The 12,309-nt window shown below is 41.8% G+C and overlaps 46 pseudogenes; all 46 read right to left on the reverse strand.

The window, feature by feature from the left end:
- Positions 1-189: 189 nt before the first annotated feature.
- On the reverse strand, positions 190-308 carry LOC142717227 (5S ribosomal RNA; annotated as a pseudogene).
- A 253-nt stretch (positions 309-561) lies between these two features.
- On the reverse strand, positions 562-680 carry LOC142717389 (5S ribosomal RNA; annotated as a pseudogene).
- A 67-nt stretch (positions 681-747) lies between these two features.
- On the reverse strand, positions 748-866 carry LOC142717390 (5S ribosomal RNA; annotated as a pseudogene).
- Positions 867-1,122: 256 nt separating this feature from the next.
- Positions 1,123-1,241, reverse strand: LOC142717406 (5S ribosomal RNA; annotated as a pseudogene).
- A 67-nt stretch (positions 1,242-1,308) lies between these two features.
- On the reverse strand, positions 1,309-1,427 carry LOC142717177 (5S ribosomal RNA; annotated as a pseudogene).
- Positions 1,428-1,680: 253 nt separating this feature from the next.
- LOC142717159 (5S ribosomal RNA) lies at positions 1,681-1,799 on the reverse strand (annotated as a pseudogene).
- Positions 1,800-2,052: 253 nt separating this feature from the next.
- On the reverse strand, positions 2,053-2,171 carry LOC142717180 (5S ribosomal RNA; annotated as a pseudogene).
- Positions 2,172-2,238: 67 nt separating this feature from the next.
- LOC142717289 (5S ribosomal RNA) lies at positions 2,239-2,357 on the reverse strand (annotated as a pseudogene).
- A 67-nt stretch (positions 2,358-2,424) lies between these two features.
- Positions 2,425-2,543, reverse strand: LOC142717316 (5S ribosomal RNA; annotated as a pseudogene).
- A 253-nt stretch (positions 2,544-2,796) lies between these two features.
- On the reverse strand, positions 2,797-2,915 carry LOC142717168 (5S ribosomal RNA; annotated as a pseudogene).
- Positions 2,916-2,982: 67 nt separating this feature from the next.
- LOC142717391 (5S ribosomal RNA) lies at positions 2,983-3,101 on the reverse strand (annotated as a pseudogene).
- Positions 3,102-3,168: 67 nt separating this feature from the next.
- On the reverse strand, positions 3,169-3,287 carry LOC142717238 (5S ribosomal RNA; annotated as a pseudogene).
- A 253-nt stretch (positions 3,288-3,540) lies between these two features.
- LOC142717392 (5S ribosomal RNA) lies at positions 3,541-3,659 on the reverse strand (annotated as a pseudogene).
- Positions 3,660-3,726: 67 nt separating this feature from the next.
- LOC142717149 (5S ribosomal RNA) lies at positions 3,727-3,845 on the reverse strand (annotated as a pseudogene).
- Positions 3,846-3,912: 67 nt separating this feature from the next.
- On the reverse strand, positions 3,913-4,031 carry LOC142717189 (5S ribosomal RNA; annotated as a pseudogene).
- A 67-nt stretch (positions 4,032-4,098) lies between these two features.
- LOC142717220 (5S ribosomal RNA) lies at positions 4,099-4,217 on the reverse strand (annotated as a pseudogene).
- Positions 4,218-4,284: 67 nt separating this feature from the next.
- LOC142717192 (5S ribosomal RNA) lies at positions 4,285-4,403 on the reverse strand (annotated as a pseudogene).
- A 67-nt stretch (positions 4,404-4,470) lies between these two features.
- LOC142717229 (5S ribosomal RNA) lies at positions 4,471-4,589 on the reverse strand (annotated as a pseudogene).
- Positions 4,590-4,656: 67 nt separating this feature from the next.
- LOC142717237 (5S ribosomal RNA) lies at positions 4,657-4,775 on the reverse strand (annotated as a pseudogene).
- A 67-nt stretch (positions 4,776-4,842) lies between these two features.
- On the reverse strand, positions 4,843-4,961 carry LOC142717393 (5S ribosomal RNA; annotated as a pseudogene).
- A 67-nt stretch (positions 4,962-5,028) lies between these two features.
- LOC142717394 (5S ribosomal RNA) lies at positions 5,029-5,147 on the reverse strand (annotated as a pseudogene).
- Positions 5,148-5,214: 67 nt separating this feature from the next.
- Positions 5,215-5,333, reverse strand: LOC142717387 (5S ribosomal RNA; annotated as a pseudogene).
- A 67-nt stretch (positions 5,334-5,400) lies between these two features.
- LOC142717275 (5S ribosomal RNA) lies at positions 5,401-5,519 on the reverse strand (annotated as a pseudogene).
- A 248-nt stretch (positions 5,520-5,767) lies between these two features.
- LOC142717195 (5S ribosomal RNA) lies at positions 5,768-5,886 on the reverse strand (annotated as a pseudogene).
- Positions 5,887-6,134: 248 nt separating this feature from the next.
- On the reverse strand, positions 6,135-6,253 carry LOC142717144 (5S ribosomal RNA; annotated as a pseudogene).
- Positions 6,254-6,320: 67 nt separating this feature from the next.
- LOC142717203 (5S ribosomal RNA) lies at positions 6,321-6,439 on the reverse strand (annotated as a pseudogene).
- Positions 6,440-6,506: 67 nt separating this feature from the next.
- Positions 6,507-6,625, reverse strand: LOC142717398 (5S ribosomal RNA; annotated as a pseudogene).
- Positions 6,626-6,878: 253 nt separating this feature from the next.
- Positions 6,879-6,997, reverse strand: LOC142717293 (5S ribosomal RNA; annotated as a pseudogene).
- Positions 6,998-7,250: 253 nt separating this feature from the next.
- On the reverse strand, positions 7,251-7,369 carry LOC142717137 (5S ribosomal RNA; annotated as a pseudogene).
- A 256-nt stretch (positions 7,370-7,625) lies between these two features.
- LOC142717306 (5S ribosomal RNA) lies at positions 7,626-7,744 on the reverse strand (annotated as a pseudogene).
- A 253-nt stretch (positions 7,745-7,997) lies between these two features.
- On the reverse strand, positions 7,998-8,116 carry LOC142717161 (5S ribosomal RNA; annotated as a pseudogene).
- A 67-nt stretch (positions 8,117-8,183) lies between these two features.
- LOC142717133 (5S ribosomal RNA) lies at positions 8,184-8,302 on the reverse strand (annotated as a pseudogene).
- A 67-nt stretch (positions 8,303-8,369) lies between these two features.
- Positions 8,370-8,488, reverse strand: LOC142717402 (5S ribosomal RNA; annotated as a pseudogene).
- A 253-nt stretch (positions 8,489-8,741) lies between these two features.
- On the reverse strand, positions 8,742-8,860 carry LOC142717265 (5S ribosomal RNA; annotated as a pseudogene).
- A 253-nt stretch (positions 8,861-9,113) lies between these two features.
- On the reverse strand, positions 9,114-9,232 carry LOC142717198 (5S ribosomal RNA; annotated as a pseudogene).
- A 64-nt stretch (positions 9,233-9,296) lies between these two features.
- LOC142717257 (5S ribosomal RNA) lies at positions 9,297-9,415 on the reverse strand (annotated as a pseudogene).
- Positions 9,416-9,668: 253 nt separating this feature from the next.
- LOC142717228 (5S ribosomal RNA) lies at positions 9,669-9,787 on the reverse strand (annotated as a pseudogene).
- Positions 9,788-10,040: 253 nt separating this feature from the next.
- On the reverse strand, positions 10,041-10,159 carry LOC142717395 (5S ribosomal RNA; annotated as a pseudogene).
- A 67-nt stretch (positions 10,160-10,226) lies between these two features.
- On the reverse strand, positions 10,227-10,345 carry LOC142717397 (5S ribosomal RNA; annotated as a pseudogene).
- A 256-nt stretch (positions 10,346-10,601) lies between these two features.
- On the reverse strand, positions 10,602-10,720 carry LOC142717408 (5S ribosomal RNA; annotated as a pseudogene).
- A 67-nt stretch (positions 10,721-10,787) lies between these two features.
- On the reverse strand, positions 10,788-10,906 carry LOC142717178 (5S ribosomal RNA; annotated as a pseudogene).
- A 67-nt stretch (positions 10,907-10,973) lies between these two features.
- LOC142717277 (5S ribosomal RNA) lies at positions 10,974-11,092 on the reverse strand (annotated as a pseudogene).
- Positions 11,093-11,159: 67 nt separating this feature from the next.
- On the reverse strand, positions 11,160-11,278 carry LOC142717160 (5S ribosomal RNA; annotated as a pseudogene).
- Positions 11,279-11,531: 253 nt separating this feature from the next.
- LOC142717181 (5S ribosomal RNA) lies at positions 11,532-11,650 on the reverse strand (annotated as a pseudogene).
- A 67-nt stretch (positions 11,651-11,717) lies between these two features.
- On the reverse strand, positions 11,718-11,836 carry LOC142717290 (5S ribosomal RNA; annotated as a pseudogene).
- Positions 11,837-11,903: 67 nt separating this feature from the next.
- LOC142717151 (5S ribosomal RNA) lies at positions 11,904-12,022 on the reverse strand (annotated as a pseudogene).
- Positions 12,023-12,309: the final 287 nt, after the last annotated feature.

Genomic DNA, 12,309 nt, shown 5'->3' on the forward strand with positions numbered 1-12,309 from the left:
AAAAGTCAACCGCACCACGGATTCCCAGACAGTCTCCCACACTGGTACTAGCGAGGCCTTAAGCTGTGTAACTTCTGCAATCTGACAAGAGCAAGCACATTCAGCTTAGAATGGCCTTTGACATGAAAAGCCTTAATCCATAGTCCTATTTAATCTATTGTGAAACAAAATCTAAACAACATAATAAAAAGTCAACCACACCACGGATTCCCAGACAGTCTCCCACACTGGTACTAAGGAGGCCTTAAGCTGTGTAACTTCTGCGATCTGACGAGAGCAGGGACATTCAGCTTAGAATGGCCATTGACATTAAAGGCTTTAATCCATAGTCCTTTTTAATCGATTGTGAAACAAAATCTAAACGACATAATAAAAATTCAACCGCACCACGGATTCCCAGACAGTCTCCCACACTGGTACTAGTGAGGCCTTAAGCTGTGTAACTTCTGCATTCTGACCAGAGCAGGCACATTCAGCTTAGAATGGCCATTGACGTTAAATGCTTTAATCCATAGTCCTATTTAATCTATTGTGAAACAAAATCTAAACGACATAATAAAAAGTCAACCGCACCACGGATTCCCAGACAGTCTCCCACACTGGTACTAGCGAGGCCTTAAGCTGTGTAACTTCTGCGATCTGACGAGAGCAGGCACATTCAGCTTAGAATGGCCATTGACATTAAATGCTTTAATCCATAGTACTTTTTAATCGATTGTGAAACAAAATCTAAACGACATAATAAAAAGTCAACCGCACCACGGATTCCCAGACAGTCTCCCACACTGGTACTAGCGAGGCCTTAAGCTGTGTAACTTCTGCGATCTGACGAGAGCAGGCACATTCAGCTTAGAATGGCCATTGACATCAAAAAATGCTTTAATCCATAGTCCTTTTTAATCGATTGTGAAACAAAATCTAAACGACATAATAAAAAGTCACCCGCACGACGGATTACCAGACAGTCTCCCACACTGGTACTAGCGAGGCCTTAAGCTGTGTAACTTCTGCGATCTGACGAGAGCAGGCACATTCAGCTTAGAATGACCATTGACATTAAAAGCCTTAATCCATAGTCCTATTTAATCTATTGTGAAACAAAATCTAAACAACATAATAAAAAGTCAACCGCACCACGGATTCCCAGACAGTCTCCCACACTGGTACTAGCGAGGCCTTAAGCTGTGTAACTTCTGCGATCTGACGAGAGCAGGGACATTCAGCTTAGAATGGCCATTGACATTAAAGGCTTTAATCCATAGTCCTTTTTAATCGATTGTGAAACAAAATCTAAACGACATAATAAAAATTCAACCGCACCACGGATTCCCAGACAGTCTCCCACACTGGTACTAGCGAGGCCTTAAGCTGTGTAACTTCTGCGATCTGACGAGAGCAGGCACATTCAGCTTAGAATGGCCATTGACATTAAATGCTTTAATCCATAGTCCTATTTAATCTATTGTGAAACAAAATCTAAACGACATAATAAAAAGTCAAGCGCACCACGGATTCCAGGACAGTCTCCCACACTGGTACTAGCGAGGCCTTAAGCTGTGTAACTTCTGCGATCTGACGAGAGCAGGCACATTCAGCTTAGAATGGCCATTGACGTTAAATGCTTTAATCCATAGTACTTTTTAATCGATTGTGAAACAAAATCTAAACGACATAATAAAAAGTCAACCGCACCACGGATTCCCAGACAGTCTCCCACACTGGTACTAGCGAGGCCTTAAGCTGTGTAACTTCTGCGATCAGACGAGAGCAGGCACATTCAGCTTAGAATGGCCATTGATATTAAATGCTTTAATCCATAGTACTTTTTAATCGATTGTGAAACAAAATCTAAACGACATAATAAAAAGTCAACCGCACCACGGATTCCCAGACAGTCTCCCACACTGGTACTAGCGAGGCCTTAAGCTGTGTAACTTCTGCAATTTGACCAGAGCAGGGACATTCAGCTTAGAATGGCCATTGACATTAAATGCTTTAATCCATAGTCCTTTTTAATCGATTGTGAAACAAAATCTAAACGACATAATAAAAATTCAACCGCACCACGGATTCCCAGAGAGTCTCCCACACTGGTACTAGCGAGGCCTTAAGCTGTGTAACTTCTGCGATCTGACGAGAGCAGGCACATTCAGCTTAGAATGGCCATTGACGTTAAATGCTTTAATCCATAGTCCTATTTAATCTATTGTGAAACAAAATCTAAACGACATAATAAAAAGTCAACCGCACCACGGATTCCCAGACAGTCTCTCACACTGGTACTAGCGAGGCGTTAAGCTGTTTAACTTCTGCGATCTAACGAGAGCAGGCACATTCAGCTTAGAATGGCCATTAACATTAAATGCTTTAATCCATAGTCCTTTTTAATCGATTGTGAAACAAAATCTAAACGACATAATAAAAAGGCAACCACACCACGGATTCCCAGACAGTCTCCCACACTGGTACTAGCGAGGACTTAAGCTGTGTAACTTCTGCGGTCTGACGAGAGCAGGCACATTCAGCTTAGAATGGCCATTGACGTTAAATGCTTTAATCCATAGTCCTATTTAATCTATTGTGAAACAAAATCTAAACGACATAATAAAAAGTCAAACGCACCACGGATTCCAAGACAGTCTCCCACACTAGTACTAGCGAGGCGTTAAGATGTGTAACTTCTGCGATCTAACGAGAGCAGGCACATTCAGCTTAGAATGGCCATTGGCATTAAATGCTTTAATCCATAGTCCTTTTTATTCGATTGTGAAACAAAATCTAAACGACATAATAAAAAGTCAACCGCACCACCGATTCCCAGACAGTCTCCCACACTGGTACTAGCGAGGCCTTAAGCTGTGTAACTTCTGCGATCTGACGAGAGCAGGCACATTCAGCTTAGAATGGCCATTGACATTAAAAGCCTTAATCCATAGTCCTATTTAATCTATTGTGAAATAAAATCTAAACAACATAATAAAAAGTCAACCGCACCACGGATTCCCAGACAGTCTCCCACACTGGTACTAGCGAGGCCTTAAGCTGTGTAACTTCTGCGATCTGACGAGAGCAGGCACATTCAGCTTAGAATGGCCATTGACATTAAATGCTTTAATCCATAGTCCTTTTTAATCGATTGTGAAACATAATCTAAACGACATAATAAAAAGTCAACCGCTCCACGGATTCCCAGACAGCCTCCCACACTGGTACTAGCGAGGCCTTAAGCTGTGTAACTTCTGCGATCTGACGAGAGCAGGGACATTCAGCTTAGAATGGCCATTGACATTAAATCCTTTAATCCATAGTCCTTTTTAATCAATTGTGAAACAAAATCTAAACGACATAATAAAAATTAAACCGCACCACGGATTCCCAGACAGTCTCCCACACTGGTACTAGCGAGGCCTTAAGCTGTGTAACTTCTGCGATCTGCGGAGAGCAGGAACATTCAGCTTAGAATGGCCATTGACGTTAAATGCTTTAATCCATAGTCCTATTTAATCTATTGTGAAACAAAATCTAAACGACATAATAAAAAGTCAACCGCACCACGGATTCCCAGACAGTCTCCCACACTGGTACTAGCGAGGCCTTAAGCTGTGTAACTTCTGCGATCTGACGAGAGCAGGCACATTCAGCTTAGAATGGCCATTGACATTAAATGCTTTAATCCATAGTCCTTTTTAATCGATTGTGAAACAAAATCTAAACGACATAATAACAAGGCAACCGCACCACGGATTCCCAGACAGTCTCCCACACTGGTACTAGCGAGGCCTTAAGCTGTGTAACTTCTGCGATCTGACGAGAGCAGGCACATTCAGCTTAGAATGGCCATTGACACTAAATGCTTTAATCCATAGTCCTTTTTAATCGATTGTGAAACAAAATCTAAACGACATAATAAAAAGGCAACCGCACCACGGATTCCCAGACAGTCTCCCACACTGGTACTAGCGAGGCCTTAAGCTGTGTAACTTCTGCGATCTGACGAGAGCAGGGACATTCAGCTTAGAATGGCCATTGACATTAAATGCTTTAATCCATAGTCCTTTTTAATCGATTGTGAAACAAAATCTAAACGACATAATAAAAATTCAACCGCACCACGGATTCCCAGACAGTCTCCCACACTGGTACTAGCGAGGCCTTAAGCTGTGTAACTTCTGCGTTCTGACGAGAGCAGGCACATTCAGCTTAGAATGGCCATTGGCGTTAAATGTTTTAATCCATAGTCCTATTTAATCTATTGTGAAACAAAATCTAAACGACATAATAAAAAGTCAGCCGCACCACGGATTCCCAGACAGTCTCCCACACTGGTACTAGCGAGGCCTTAAGCTGTGTAACTTCTGCGATCTGACGAGAGCAGGCACATTCAGCTTAGAATGGCCATTGACATTAAATGCTTTATTCCATAGTCCTTTTTATTCGATTGTGAAACAAAATCTAAACGACATAATAAAAAGTCAACCGCACCACCGATTCCCAGACAGTCTACCACACTGGTACTAGCGAGGCCTTAAGCTGTGTAACTTCTGCGATCTGACGAGAGCAGGCACATTCAGCTTAGAATGGCCATTGACATTAAAAGCCTTAATCCATAGTCCTATTTAATCTATTGTGAAATAAAATCTAAACAACATAATAAAAAATCAACCGCACCACGGATTCCCAGACAGTCTCCCACACTGGTACTAGCGAGGCCTTAAGCTGTGTAACTTCTGCGATCTGCCGAGAGCAGGCACATTCAGCTTAGAATGGCCATTGACGTTAAATGCTTTAATCCATAGTCCTATTTAATCTATTGTGAAACAAAATCTAAACGACATAATAAAAAGTCAACCGCACCACGGATTCCCAGACAGTCTCCCACACTGGTACTAGCGAGGCCTTAAGCTGTGTAACTTCTGCGATCTGACGAGAGCAGGCACATTCAGCTTAGAATGGCCATTGACATTAAATGCTTTAATCCATAGTCCTTTTTAATCGATTGTGAAACAAAATCTAAACGACATAATAAAAAGTCAACCGCACCACGGATTCCCAGACAGTCTCCCACACTGGTACTAGCGAGGCCTTAAGCTGTGTAACTTCTGCGATCTGACGAGAGCAGGCACATTCAGCTTAGAATGGCCATTGACATTAAATGCTTTAATCCATAGTCCTTTTTAATCGATTGTGAAACAAAATCTAAACGACATAATAAAAAGAAAACCGCACCACGGATTCCCAGACAGTCTCCCACACTGGTACTAGCGAGGCCTTAAGCTGTGCAACTTCTGCGATCTGACGAGAGCAGGGACATTCAGCTTAGAATGGCCATTGACATTAAATGCTTTAATCCATAGTCCTTTTTAATCGATTGTGAAACAAAATCTAAACGACATAATAAAAAGTCAACCGCACCACGGATTTCCAGACAGTCTCCCACACTTGTACTAGCGAGGCCTTAAGCTGTGTAACTTCTGCGATCTGACGAGAGCAGGGACATTCAGCTTAGAATGGCCATTGACATTAAATGCTTTTATCCATAGTCCTTTTTAATCGATTGTGAAACAAAATCTAAACGACATAATAAAAAGTCAACCGCACCACGGAAGACAGTCTCCCACACTAGTACTAGCGAGGCCTTAAGCTGTGTAACTTCTGCGATCTGACGAGAGCAGGCACATTCAGCTTAGAATGGCCATTGACGTTAAATGCTTTAATCCATAGTCCTTTTTAATCGATTGTGAAACAAAATCTAAACGACATAATAAAAAGTCAACCGCACCACGGATTCCCAGACAGTCTCCCACACTGGTACTAGTGAGGCCTTAAGCTGTGTAACTTCAGCGATCTGACGAGAGCAGGCACATTCAGCTTAGAATGGCCATTGACATGAAATGCTTTAATCCATAGTCCTTTTTAATCGATTGTGAAACAAAATCTAAACGACATAATAAAAAGTCAACCGCACCACGGAAGACAGTCTCCCACACTGGTACTAGCGAGGCCTTAAGCTGTGTAACTTCTGCGATCTGACGAGAGCATGGACATTCAGCTTAGAATGGCCATTGACATTAAATGCTTTAATCCATAGTCCTTTTTAATCGATTGTGAAACAAAATCTAAACGACATAATAAAAATTCAACCGCACCACGGATTCCCAGACAGTCTCCCACACTGGTACTAGCGAGGCCTTAAGCTGTGTAACTTCTGCGTTCTGACGAGAGCAGGCACATTCAGCTTAGAATGGCCATTGACGTTAAATGTTTTAATCCATAGTCCTATTTAATCTATTGTGAAACAAAATCTAAACGACATAATAGAAAGTCAACCGCACCACGGATACCCAGACAGTCTCCCACACTGGTACTAGCGAGGCCTTAAGCTGTGTAACTTCTGCGATCTGACGAGAGCAGGCACATTCAGCTTAGAATGGCCATTGACATTAAATGCTTTAATCCATAGTCCTTTTTAATCGATTGTGAAACAAAATCTAAACGACATAATAAAAAGTCAACCGCACCACGGATTCCCAGACAGTCTCCCACTCTGGTACTAGCGAGGCCTTAAGCTGTGTAACTTCTGCGATCTGACGAGAGCAGGCACATTCAGCTTAGAATGGCAATTGACGTTATATGCTTTCATCCATAGTCCTATTTAATCTATTGTGAAACAAAATCTAAACGACATAATAAAAAGTCAACCGCACCACGGATTCCCAGACAGTCTCCCAAACTGGTACTAGCGAGGCGTTAAGCTGTGTAACTTCTGCGATCTAACTAGAGCAGGAACATTCAGCTTAGAATGGCCATTGACATTAAATGCTTTAATCCATAGTCCTTTTTAATCGATTGTGAAACAAAATCTAAACGACATAATAAAAATTAAACCGCACCACGGATTCCCAGACAGTCTCCCACACTGGTACTAGCGAGGTCTTAAGCTGTGTAACTTCTGCGATCTGACGAGAGCAGGCACATTCAGCTTAGAATGGCCATTGACGTTAAATGCTTTAATCCATAGTCCTTTTTAATCGATTGTGAAACAAAATCTAAACGACATAATAAAAAGTCAACCGCACCACGGATTCCCAGACAGTCTCCCACACTGGTACTAGCGACGCCTTAAGATGTGTAACTTCTGCGATCTGACGAGAGCAGGGACATTCAGCTTAGAATGGCCACTGACATAAAATGCTTTAATCCATAGTCCTTTTTAATCGATTGTGAAACAAAATCTAAACGACATAATAAAAAGTCAACCGCACCACGGATTCCCAGACAGTCTCCCACACTGGTACTAGCGAGGCCTTAAGCTGTGTAACTTCTGCGATCTGACGAGAGCAGGTACATTCAGCTTAGAATGGCCATTGACATAAAAAAATGCTTTAATCCATAGTCCTTTTTAATCGATTGTGAAACAAAATCTAAACGACATAATAAAAAGTCAACCGCACCACGGATTCCCAGACAGTCTCCCACACTGGTACTAGCGAGGCCTTAAGCTGTGTAACTTCTGCAATCTGACCCGAGCAGGGACATTCAGCTTAGAATGGCCATTGACATTAAATGCTTTAATCCATAGTCCTTTTTAATCGATTGTGAAACAAAATCTAAACGTCATAATAAAAAGTCAACCGCACCACGGATTCCCAGACAGTCTCCCACACTTGTACTAGCGAGGCCTTAAGCTGTGCAACTTCTGCGATCTGACGAGAGCAGGGACATTCAGCTTAGAATGGCCATTGACGTTAAATACTCTAATCCATAGTCCTATTTAATCTATTGTGAAACAAAATCTAAACGACATAATAAAAAGTCAACCGCACCACGGATTCCCAGACAGTCTCCCACACTAGTACTAGCGAGGCGTTAAGCTGTGTAACTTCTGCGATCTAACGAGAGAAGGCACATTCAGCTTAGAATGGCCATTGGCATTAAATGCTTTAATCCATAGTCCTTTTTAATCGATTGTGAAACAAAATCTAAACGACATAATAAAAAGTCAAACGCACCACGGATTCCCAGACAGTCTCCCACACTGGTACTAGCGAGGCCTTAAGCTGTGTAACTTCTGCGATCTGACGAGAGCAGGCACATTCAGCTTAGAATGGCCATTGACATTAAAAGCCTTAATCCATAGTCCTATTTAATCTATTGTGAAATAAAATCTAAACAACATAATAAAAAGTCAACCGCACCACGGATTCACAGACAGTCTCCTACACTGGTACTAGCGAGGCCTTAAGCTGTGTAACTTCTGCGATCTGACGAGAGCAGGCACATTCAGCTTAGAATGGCCATTGACATTAAATGCTTTAATCCATAGTCCTTTTTAATCGATTGTGAAACAAAATCTAAACGACATAATAAAAAGTCAACCGCACCACGGATTCCCAGACAGTCTCCCACTCTGATACTAGCGAGGCCTTAAGCTGTGTAACTTCTGCGATCTGACGAGAGCAGGCACATTCAGCTTAGAATGGCAATTGACGTTATATGCTTTCATCCATAGTCCTATTTAATCTATTGTGAAACAAAGTCTAAACGACATAATAAAAAGTCAACCGCACCACGGATTCCCAGACAGTCTCCCACACTGGTACTAGCGAGGCGTTAAGCTGTGTAACTTCTGCGATCTAACTAGAGCAGGAACATTCAGCTTAGAATGGCCATTGACATTAAATGCTTTAATCCATAGTCCTTTTTAATCGATTGTGAAACAAAATCTAAACGACATAATAAAAATTAAACCGCACCACGGATTCCCAGACAGTCTCCCACACTGGTACTAGCGAGGCCTTAAGCTGTGTAACTTCTGCGATCTAACGAGAGCAGGCACATTCAGCTTAGAATGGCCATTGACGTTATATGCTTTCATCCATAGTCCTATTTAATCTATTGTGAAACAAAATCTAAACGACATAATAAAAAGTCAACCGCACCACGGATTCCCAGACAGTCTCCCACACTGGTACTAGCGAGGCGTTAAGCTGTGTAACTTCTGCGATCTAACTAGAGCAGGCACATTCAGCTTAGAATGGCCATTGACATTAAATGCTTTAATCCATAGTCCTTTTTAATCGATTGTGAAACAAAATCTAAACGACATAATAAAAAGTCAACCGCACCACATATTCCCAGACAGTCTCCCACACTGGTACTAGCGAGGCCTTAAGCTGTGTAACTTCTGCGATCTGACGAGAGCAGGCACATTCAGCTTAGAATGGCCATTGCCATTAAAAGCCTTAATCCATAGTCCTATTTAATCTATTGTGAAACAAAATCTAAACATAATAAAAAGTCAACCGCACCACGGATTCCCAGACAGTCTCCCACACTGGTACTAGCGAGGCGTTAAGCTGTGTAACTTCTGCGATCTAACGAGAGCAGGCACATTCAGCTTAGAATGGCCATTGACATTAAATGCTTTAATCCATAGTCCTTTTTAATCGATTGTGAAACAAAATCTAAACGACATAATAAAAAGTCAACCGCACCACGGATTCCCAGACAGTCTCCCACACTGGTACTAGCGAGGCCTTAAGCTGTGTAACTTCTGCAATCTGACAAGAGCAAGCACATTCAGCTTAGAATGGCCTTTGACATGAAAAGCCTTAATCCATAGTCCTATTTAATCTATTGTGAAACAAAATCTAAACAACATAATAAAAAGTCAACCACACCACGGATTCCCAGACAGTCTCCCACACTGGTACTAAGGAGGCCTTAAGCTGTGTAACTTCTGCGATCTGACGAGAGCAGGGACATTCAGCTTAGAATGGCCATTGACATTAAAGGCTTTAATCCATAGTCCTTTTTAATCGATTGTGAAACAAAATCTAAACGACATAATAAAAATTCAACCGCACCACGGATTCCCAGACAGTCTCCCACACTGGTACTAGTGAGGCCTTAAGCTGTGTAACTTCTGCATTCTGACCAGAGCAGGCACATTCAGCTTAGAATGGCCATTGACGTTAAATGCTTTAATCCATAGTCCTATTTAATCTATTGTGAAACAAAATCTAAACGACATAATAAAAAGTCAACCGCACCACGGATTCCCAGACAGTCTCCCACACTGGTACTAGCGAGGCCTTAAGCTGTGTAACTTCTGCGATCTGACGAGAGCAGGCACATTCAGCTTAGAATGGCCATTGACATTAAATGCTTTAATCCATAGTACTTTTTAATCGATTGTGAAACAAAATCTAAACGACATAATAAAAAGTCAACCGCACCACGGATTCCCAGACAGTCTCCCACACTGGTACTAGCGAGGCCTTAAGCTGTGTAACTTCTGCGATCTGACGAGAGCAGGCACATTCAGCTTAGAATGGCCATTGACATCAAAAAATGCTTTAATCCATAGTCCTTTTTAATCGATTGTGAAACAAAATCTAAACGACATAATAAAAAGTCACCCGCACGACGGATTACCAGACAGTCTCCCACACTGGTACTAGCGAGGCCTTAAGCTGTGTAACTTCTGCGATCTGACGAGAGCAGGCACATTCAGCTTAGAATGACCATTGACATTAAAAGCCTTAATCCATAGTCCTATTTAATCTATTGTGAAACAAAATCTAAACAACATAATAAAAAGTCAACCGCACCACGGATTCCCAGACAGTCTCCCACACTGGTACTAGCGAGGCCTTAAGCTGTGTAACTTCTGCGATCTGACGAGAGCAGGGACATTCAGCTTAGAATGGCCATTGACATTAAAGGCTTTAATCCATAGTCCTTTTTAATCGATTGTGAAACAAAATCTAAACGACATAATAAAAATTCAACCGCACCACGGATTCCCAGACAGTCTCCCACACTGGTACTAGCGAGGCCTTAAGCTGTGTAACTTCTGCGATCTGACGAGAGCAGGCACATTCAGCTTAGAATGGCCATTGACATTAAATGCTTTAATCCATAGTCCTATTTAATCTATTGTGAAACAAAATCTAAACGACATAATAAAAAGTCAAGCGCACCACGGATTCCAGGACAGTCTCCCACACTGGTACTAGCGAGGCCTTAAGCTGTGTAACTTCTGCGATCTGACGAGAGCAGGCACATTCAGCTTAGAATGGCCATTGACGTTAAATGCTTTAATCCATAGTACTTTTTAATCGATTGTGAAACAAAATCTAAACGACATAATAAAAAGTCAACCGCACCACGGATTCCCAGACAGTCTCCCACACTGGTACTAGCGAGGCCTTAAGCTGTGTAACTTCTGCGATCAGACGAGAGCAGGCACATTCAGCTTAGAATGGCCATTGATATTAAATGCTTTAATCCATAGTACTTTTTAATCGATTGTGAAACAAAATCTAAACGACATAATAAAAAGTCAACCGCACCACGGATTCCCAGACAGTCTCCCACACTGGTACTAGCGAGGCCTTAAGCTGTGTAACTTCTGCAATTTGACCAGAGCAGGGACATTCAGCTTAGAATGGCCATTGACATTAAATGCTTTAATCCATAGTCCTTTTTAATCGATTGTGAAACAAAATCTAAACGACATAATAAAAATTCAACCGCACCACGGATTCCCAGAGAGTCTCCCACACTGGTACTAGCGAGGCCTTAAGCTGTGTAACTTCTGCGATCTGACGAGAGCAGGCACATTCAGCTTAGAATGGCCATTGACATTAAATGCTTTAATCCATAGTCCTATTTAATCTATTGTGAAACAAAATCTAAACGACATAATAAAAAGTCAACCGCACCACGGATTCCCAGACAGTCTCTCACACTGGTACTAGCGAGGCGTTAAGCTGTTTAACTTCTGCGATCTAACGAGAGCAGGCACATTCAGCTTAGAATGGCCATTAACATTAAATGCTTTAATCCATAGTCCTTTTTAATCGATTGTGAAACAAAATCTAAACGACATAATAAAAAGGCAACCGCACCACGGATTCCCAGACAGTCTCCCACACTGGTACTAGCGAGGCCTTAAGCTGTGTAACTTCTGCGATCTGACGAGAGCAGGCACATTCAGCTTAGAATGGCCATTGACGTTAAATACTTTAATCCATAGTCCTATTTAATCTATTGTGAAACAAAATCTAAACGACATAATAAAAAGTCAAACGCACCACGGATTCCAAGACAGTCTCCCACACTAGTACTAGCGAGGCGTTAAGATGTGTAACTTCTGCGATCTAACGAGAGCAGGAACATTCAGCTTAGAATGGCCATTGGCATTAAATGCTTTAATCCATAGTCCTTTTTAATCGATTGTGAAACAATATCTAAACAACATAATAAAAAGTCAACCGCACCACCGATTCCCAGACAGTCTCC

The sequence above is a fragment of the Rhinoderma darwinii genome, unplaced genomic scaffold (genome assembly GCF_050947455.1).
Source record: "Rhinoderma darwinii isolate aRhiDar2 unplaced genomic scaffold, aRhiDar2.hap1 Scaffold_4552, whole genome shotgun sequence".
NCBI lineage: Eukaryota > Metazoa > Chordata > Amphibia > Anura > Rhinodermatidae > Rhinoderma > Rhinoderma darwinii.